This window comes from Lygodium microphyllum, chromosome 10, assembly GCF_053477565.2.
Source record: "Lygodium microphyllum isolate KBCC chromosome 10, Lygodium_microphyllum_v1.1.10, whole genome shotgun sequence".
In the NCBI taxonomy this organism is placed as follows: Eukaryota; Viridiplantae; Streptophyta; class Polypodiopsida; order Schizaeales; family Lygodiaceae; genus Lygodium; species Lygodium microphyllum.
The window spans coordinates 138,699,361-138,708,116 of NC_141144.1; the positions used below are offsets into that span (position 1 = coordinate 138,699,361).

Consider the following 8,756-nt stretch of genomic DNA (forward strand, 5'->3'; position numbering starts at 1 on the left):
TTTTGTAGTCTTGAGAATGTCAGAAATTGGGGGTTCTTATACAATACTTGTGGGGAGGCCCTGGTTTAGATTGGCTAAAATCAAGCAAGATTGGGGAAATGATTATGTGTGTATTCCAAGAGGACTCAAGGAAATCAAATTATCTATCGTGAATAAGGTTATTTTGAAGAGTTCATCAAGACCTATCATGGCCCAAACTATTAACCTTGCAGATGAAGTAGAAGATGATCATGAGGAATTATATCTATAAGAAAATCCTTCTGTTGTCGTAGAGTTCACGCAAGGGCTGCAGAACACGGGGTTCAAGGGACAGCAAGGAAAGAGGCTAACAAGAAGATCTCAATATTTGATCCCAAAGTTCACTATATAGCAAGAGAAGAGTCAAAATAAATGTCAAAGTATGACAATCTGTCCTCAGCTTTACAATAATCATAAGAGCTTGGTTTTCAGGGCACCAAATAAATCAATTAGATTCTGGATTTAGTCATATCCAGCTTGTTAAAACTCCAGGACCAACAGATAAGTCTTCTGATAAGTACAATCATTAGCTTCAGACATATATACAGCTCAGGTCAGCAGCTGAGACCTATTAGAGAGAGAGATGCTGTCTATAATAGCTTATAGGGTATACTCTTGAATTTACTGCATCAAAATTCCATATTGAGCAAGGAAGACTTGCCATACATTATCAACTGCATCATTTCTGTCTTATGGAGTGCACTCCTTAGAGCTTGCTTCACTTAACATGTGAAACAGAGCTTTTATGTCTCTGTTCTTTGTTCAGTTTTACTGCATTCTGCCCAAAGGTAGCGTTCGTGCAGCAACAAGAGTTTCCCTATATCCATGGGAATCTGCAGCTTCCAGTCGAGCTCCATTTTGCAGCAACAGCTCTGCCACTTGGATTGAATTGCGAATAGCTGTCCAATGTAGAGCAGTCTGTCCAGTATAATCACTGGCATTTACATCTGCTCCATGCTCAATTATGTACTGGGCAGCAGCGACTCTGTGTTCAATTCTTTGAGTGCAATATAATGAAGTTCTGTAGGCAGCCTGCTAACTCCTCCTCTTCTCCTCCTCAAAGTTGGGCAAACTCAACCTTTGTCTGCTCCCAAAAATGTGTACACAAGAGGTGGTTTACCAACGGACGGATCACAAACTAAAGGTAGAACAAAGGAGACACCAGTGAAAACAGTATGATGCCTCCCATTTAAAGATGAAAGCATCTGAAAGGCATCCTCTTCATCTTTTGGCTTCTCTAACACAATTCCATCGAGTTCAACCACGGTATCAGCTCCTATGACAAAGTCCACTTTGGCATCATCCCTGTGGATCTGCTGAGAGACTTCAATCGCTTTATGCAAAGCAGTTTCTGCAGCATAATCCTCTGCTGATGGAAAGGAGGACTTTTCAAGGTTTTCATCAAATGTCGATGGGATCACTTCTACATTCAGTCCAAGGCTACGCAACAGCTCGGACCTGCGAGGGGAGGCGGATGCAAGCACGATCCGTTTGGTGGCGAGAAGAGGCAGATGCTGTATCAACATCCCTCTCCCTCTCCCTCTAACGAGGACCAAGAAAAATCGTCATGTCCCTCTTTGTAGCCGCAGCAGTGTCAACGCGTCGATGCTTCATCCCGCCTTTCGTCACCTTCCTCACCCTTTGCTCTGCAACCTCCTCATCTTCTTCACCTTCTGTGTGACATCGTCTTCAGCTTCACAACAATCTTTTTCGATGATCTCTCCTCGTCTCCTTCTACTATGTCCTTAATCTCCACTTCTTCCTCATGACCACATGCGGCCTGTTCTGGTCTCGCCGTCTTCAACATGCCCCATCTCGGAAAAGCCCAGCGGCCCAAAATGCAGACTTGCGGTCACAGGTAGACCCACCACAGACACCAAAACAGACCGAGAGATCCCAAAATGACAGAAAAAGCTATCTCATTCAAATTCTTTCCCCCCAATTAGCATTGCTCCCCCCCTCCTTTCGCCATATCAAGCTTTTTCAAAAAAATATCCCCTTTTCTCCCAGAATAGACTCTTTTATTGCTGCAGGAATGGCTGCTTCTGCACTATTTCGCCTAACTTTTTACCCCCTGGTTCCGCTATAGCATACCTCTTCAGACTGATCTGAAAGAAAACATTCCCAATCCTCGGCATCGCTGCTTTCTGCAGTCAAACTGTAAGTGGAGCTCATAAGTTTGATCGTTATCCGGACTTACTAGCTTGGCACCACCTAATAATAAGCCTGGTAATATCTCTCGGTGCTCCATTGTAAGTTTCAGCTTTTCCTTTTCCGACACAAGTTTATTTACACCAATCATGGATTGTGTGAGGACCTTGACATTAAAATCCACAAGACATCCTCTTGCTAGCATTTCCTTTAGAACTTCTTGTACCTTATCTTTAAGACAGGCCACACCATAGGCCTCTAACATCAGATTGTATGTGAGTGAATTTGCACCAATACCATCAGTTTGCTTCATTTCTTGATAAACACGTTCTGCCTTTTCCATCTGTCCACTGTTTATGTAAGCCTTTATAAGCATATTAAAAGTAGCATGTGCAGGCCGCACATTCACAGCCTTTGCCCTGTCGAACAAAGACTCCACTTCTTTTTAGCACTTCAATTGCAAATACATATTCATGGCACTGTCAAAACATGGTTGGAGTGGTTTGAGGTCAGTCTTCTCAACTTCAGATAGTAACTCCAGAACATGATCAGTGTGCAATGCATTAAGGGAATTTATACATTGGATGCGAATTATTAAAATGCTAACACAAATGCACAACAAAAGAAATGGAGGTGTATACGACTCGGATGCGCAGCAACACGACATCCACCCCCTCTAAACCTGCGCATCCTCCGGATGTGCCAACTATCCAGGATCATTCAACTCCACAAACAGGTCAAGTCCATCTTCTGATTCTAGTAAACCTGTTTCTCCATCAGCTTCATCATCCCAATGAAATTTTTGCCCCTTTCGAAACAGCTGATAGAGAACATCTGCAATATGAGCAAAATGAGGAATCCAAATCATGTAAAATACACAAGCTCCCACAAATCTCCGCACCTCTGAAGTAGTCGAGCAATACTCTGCAATCCTGTTTATGGCATCCACCTTTGCAGGAGAAGGCTTTCTGCCATAGTATCCAACCATATGCCCAACTATGATGACTTCATTAACAGCAAAGACAGATTTCAGCCCTGAAAGTGTCAAATTTACCTCCTCTAATCGTGTCAAAATTTGCTCACAAGCAATCAAGTGATCAGCCACAAACTGTCTACATCCACGCAAATCAAGACTTTCATTCTTTTCTTCTTCTGCACAACCCTTAATAGGCACATCATCTAGAAAAGGCATGGTATACTGCGGAATATAGTCTCGAAGAACTCTATGCATAGCATTCATCATATGAGCAACTGAGTTTGTAGCACCTTGAGGCAAGGTACACATCCTCACAAGACCAATAGGTGTCCGCATAGTAGTAATATCCCTGCTTTCCAAGGCAAGCTGAAACTGATCATAACCTGAATACAAGTCACCTAGTGAATAGATGGCTCGTCCTGCAAAAGCCTCAGCAAATTCATCCACAACTGGACCTGTTCCCACATTCCTGATTGTCACTTTGTTCACGGGCTGCATATCCTGAATAAATCTCAAAGTACCATTCTTCTTTGGTACAGTAAACCACCTGTTAGAATAAGGTGCAGAAGAGGGTTCCAAAATTCCCATTTTAATCTTCTCATTCAGCAACTCTATCAGCTTTGGCAAGTGTGCTTTAGGCACAAGTATAGGACGTATATTCCATGGTACATGAGGAACAGTGAAGATGACCATAGGTGCAACCAATTCGGGACTAATGCAGCCAATTTCATGTGGAAAGAAAGCAAATGCCTTACCATGACGTCCAAGCATCTCTCTAAAACATTCTTTTTCCACTGGAAGCAAAAAATCATCATTTCCAATCTTCAATTCTGCAAGAGTTTCAGCTGTAAACTTATGTCCAATATTTGCAAGATCCCTCAACATAGGCTGCTTCATAGCTTTTTCAATCTGTTCATCACTATCAGAAGGAAGCGGGCCTGCAACCGGCTTAACCTTCTTATCAACTGTTTTATATTTTGTGTCAACCTTGGCATCATTCAAGCACTCTTTTCTTTGCTGCAATTTCTGCAAATTTTCAGCAACTTTCAACTCTGTTGGCTGAAAAATTTCAGCCTTTAGCTCTATGGATTGCATGGGTGCAGTCTGAAACTCTGTATGCAGAAATTTTTCTGCATTCAACTCTGGTGGCTGAATGAATTCAGCCCTCGGCTCTATGGACTGCATAGATGCATCCTGAAACTCTGTATGCAGAAATTTTTCTGCATTCAACTTTGTTGGCTGAATGGATTCAGCCCTCTGCAATTCTATTAGCTGATCAAGATCAGCCATAAATTCAGTTTGCTGAGTTTTCTCAGCCTCTAACTCTGTTTGCAGCATAAAACCAGAAATTTCTTGAAACATATCCAAGGTTTGCACAGGTATGATCTTTGAACCCTTGCATACATCAGTTTTCAACATTGCTCTCATCTCAAACAATGTATCTGCATAAGACATCCCTTCATACAATCCATCTACATGCTCTTCTGCTTGCAAAATACCTGCATTCTTCAACTCTTTCTCCTTACGACCAATGTACTGCCTGGCAGCTCTAGGAAAATCTGAAATTTTTTGATAACTCACTGAACTATCTGAAGTAAACCCAACAAAGTTATTGGAGAAAGACTGGCTGCCAGGAGGCGAGATCTCCTCTTTTCTCCGCTCCGTACCACTGGCGTCTCGCAAGACAACGGTACCTAATGAAAATCCAACTCCTTCGCAGGTAGTGGTACCTCACTCAAGGAGTCCTTGTTTCTCGGATGATTTACCCCAACAGTCATAAACTGAACAGCTCGCATACCATCTTTACTGCGTATCCGCGCATAAGCTGATCCGTCATCCATCACTTTTGTTTCCATTCTTGCTTCTGTAATGAAAGGCTGTCCAAGAATAATCGGATAAGAGCATGAATCCTGAACAAAGCAATGATAATCCTCTTCAACATTACCAATAGAAATTCTGATACTCGGACAAGCAGCATACATATCACCAGAAGTATTATTGGCGGCTCTCATACACCAGCCATGCTCTGCATCCATAGGCCACTTGCCACTCTCATAAACACCTCGAGCAATAAGATTAATTTCAGAACCATGATCAACTAAAGAAATCAAGGGAATTTGCTTCTCTCCAATCCTTACCACTGTCTCAGTGGTTGCTCTAGCCCAATGACTTCGTGAAAAATGGCTGTGAGGAATGAGAATAGGGGACTCATCATCTTCATACTGCATAGGCTGCACTATTTTCTCCAAGTGCGGATTAACAGAAGCATTCTCAACCATCACTGCATCATCATGCTCTTCCCCAAGAGCTCCATGCCACAATCCCTGTAAAGCAGGTCCTTCCATCGCATGCCGTTTCCTCCGCAAAAGATCCTGCATCTGATCTTGTATTTCTCTTCTAGCAATCCCAAGAGCCTCTCCAACAGTAAAAGTGACTTCACTATTCAAAATTCTTTCATGAAAAATCTTATTCATATCTGTTTGCATATCAAGGTCCGACAAGAGCTTGAATCCTGGCTCTTTTCTTGGTTGCCTCTTTTCCTTCTGCTTGTCTTCCATTGGTTGATCAGAACCTGTTTGAGCTGGAGAATTTGGCATAGGTGGAGCTGTAACAGGTGGTGAAAAAAAGTCACCCCCTCTAGTCTTTTTGGAGGAGTTAGGACCCTCCTCATCTCTTCTTCTCTTTTCCTCAACCATGGCATCTAAATCCTGCGTTTTAGCCATATAAGCAAAAATAGAATACCTGTCAACAGGAGAATCCCATCCTGTTTCTCCTCGGATGCTAGAGCCCACACAAGTCATAGTAGAAGTTTGAACTTTCCCTCTTCTCGCTATCTCCAAGGCAGAAGACCATAAGGCTGAGTCTCCATCAGATTTCTGCTCAAGCTGGACTCCAAAAGCTGAAGCATCTCCTCTAACACTCACATAAGCTGATCGCGCAGCCATATCATCAACAAGCTTCTTCATATCTCCCTTACCAAAGTTCGTGTCAAGAGGAGCGCCAGTCTCTGTCAGCCATATCTTCCCATCTTGTCCCCAGAACACTACATTCTTCTTTCGTGCTTCCTGAAAAGCATCACAATCTCTGCAGTGTTGGTGCTCTGTACTATCACACCAAATACATCGTCGCCCTTTCCTTTGACCAGCTGGAAACGCAGTCACTGGAGCAGGTGCTACAGCAGGTACTGACATAAGTTGCTCCTTTAACTTACCAACTTCAGCTTTGACTGCTTCAATCGTCAAATCCGCCAAGCCTTTAATAACATCATCTACAGATAAGGGCACTGGAGCAGCAGGAACTGGTGGATTCACAACAGTTGGAGTAGGCTTAGGCAAAGAAATTGCAGCAGGGATAGAAGAAGAAGTCTCCAAGGATTTTTCAGGAACTGATCCTGTGTTTCGATGCAATCTGACTCTCCTGCGCTGCTTCTTGACAAGAGCATTCACAGCATCAATGACATGTCTCCACTCAGTATTTAAACCTGAATCAGTAGCTTGATCTTCCAAAAGATCATCCAACTTTTCCTATAAATCAGCATCTGCAGCTTGCAAAAATAACTCCACTTTTTGCATTTCCAAAGCTTGCTGTTCAGTCCCATCCAACTGATCATAACGGCTTTCAAACTCTCGCAGAAGAGCGGTAACAGAAAGTCCCTTATTAGGCATAGAAACCCATGCTAAAAAATTCCTGCGATTCATAAGACCTGTATCCTCCAGGAAATATTCATCTTTTAATGCCTTTTTAAATTCAGCCCAGCCTGCATGTGCCTCTTGAATTTCTGCAATTCGACCTTCAAGAGCGCACACCACGATCCGCAAAAAGTAGCTACTCCAAACATCTTGAGAAACCCCAAAAAACTTCATCTTTTCTTCATACAAATGCAGGTAAGTTGACACTTGCTGGCCATTAAACTGCTTCATCTCCTGTTGGACAGCTTTCAAAGCATCCATAGCATCACTGTCTCGTTTTGCATGAACTTGCTGCTGCATATACATGGTAAATGACTGAAACAGGTTCTTCATGACATTATCATCTGTCATCTCTTCTTGCGAGTCTCCCATCTTGCTGATGACGCAACACTTTCACGTCGGGTTCACCAAAAATGTCGTAGAGTTCACGCAAGGGCTGCAGAACACGGGGTTCAAGGGACAGCAAGAAAAGAGGCTAACAAGAAGATCTCAATATTTGATCCCAAAGTTCACTATATAGCAAGAGAAGAGTCAAAATAAATATCAAAGTATGACAATCTGTCCTCAGCTTTACAATAATCATAAGAGCTTGGTTTTTAGGGCACCAAATAAATCAATTAGATTCTGGATTTAGTCATATCCAGCTTGTTAAAACTCCAGGACCAACAGATAAGTCTTCTGATAAGTACAATCATTAGCTTCAGACATATATACAGCACAGGTCAGCAGCTGAGACCTATTAGAGAGAGAGATGCTGTCTATAATAGCTTATAGGGTATACTCTTGAATTTACTGCATCAAAATTCCATATTGAGCAAGGAAGACTTGCCATACATTATCAACTGCATCATTTCTGTCTTATGGAGTGCACTCCTTAGAGCTTGCTTCACTTAACATGTGAAACAGAGCTTTTATGTCTCTGTTCTTTGTTCAGTTTTACTGCATTCTGCCCAAAGGTAGCGTTCGTGCAGCAACAAGAGTTTCCCTATATCCATGGGAATCTGCAGCTTCTACTCGAGCTCCATTTTGCAGCAACAGCTCTGCCACTTGGATTGAATTGCGAACAGCTGTCCAATGTAGAGCAGTCTGTCCAGTATAATCACTGGCATTTACATCTGCTCCATGCTCAATTATGTACTGGGCAGCAGCGACTCTGTGTTCAATTCTTTGAGTGCAATATAATGAAGTTCTGTAGGCAGCCTGCTAACTCCTCCTCTTCTCCTCCTCAAAGTTGGGCAAACTCAACCTTTGTCTGCTCCCAAAAATGTGTACACAAGAGGTGGTTTACCAACGGACGGATCACAAACTAAAGGTAGAACAAAGGAGACACCAGTGAAAACAGTATGCTGCCTCCCATTTAAAGATGAAAGCATCTGAAAGGCATCCTCTTCATCTTTTGGCTTCTCTAACACAATTCCATCGAGTTCAACCACGGTATCAGCTCCTATGACAAAGTCCACTTTGACATCATCCCTGTGGATCTGCTGAGAGACTTCAATCGCTTTATGCAAAGCAGTTTTTGCAGCATAATCCTCTGCTGATGGAAAGGAGGACTTTTCAAGGTTTTCATCAAATGTCGATGGGATCACTTCTACATTCAGTCCAAGGCTACGCAACAGCTCGGACCTGCGAGGGGAGGCGGATGCAGGCACGATCCGTTTGGTGGCGAGAAGAGGCAGATGCTGTATCAACATCCCTCTCCCTCTCCCTCTAACGAGGACCAGGAAAAATCGTCATGTCCCTCTTTGTAGCCGCAGCAGTGTCAACGCGTCGATGCTTCATCCCGCCTTTCGTCACCTTCCTCATCCTTTGCTCTGCAACCTCCTCATCTTCTTCACCTTCTGTGTGACATCGTCTTCAGCTTCACAACAATCTTTTTCGATGATCTCTCCTCGTCTCCTTCTACTATGTCCTTAATCTCC

The 8,756-nt window shown here is 43.0% G+C and overlaps 2 pseudogenes; both read right to left on the reverse strand.

The window, feature by feature from the left end:
* Positions 1–1,075: 1,075 nt before the first annotated feature.
* Positions 1,076–1,550, reverse strand: LOC148030613 (uncharacterized; annotated as a pseudogene).
* Positions 1,551–8,059: 6,509 nt separating this feature from the next.
* On the reverse strand, positions 8,060–8,528 carry LOC148030614 (uncharacterized; annotated as a pseudogene).
* Between the last annotated feature and the right edge of the window lie 228 nt (positions 8,529–8,756).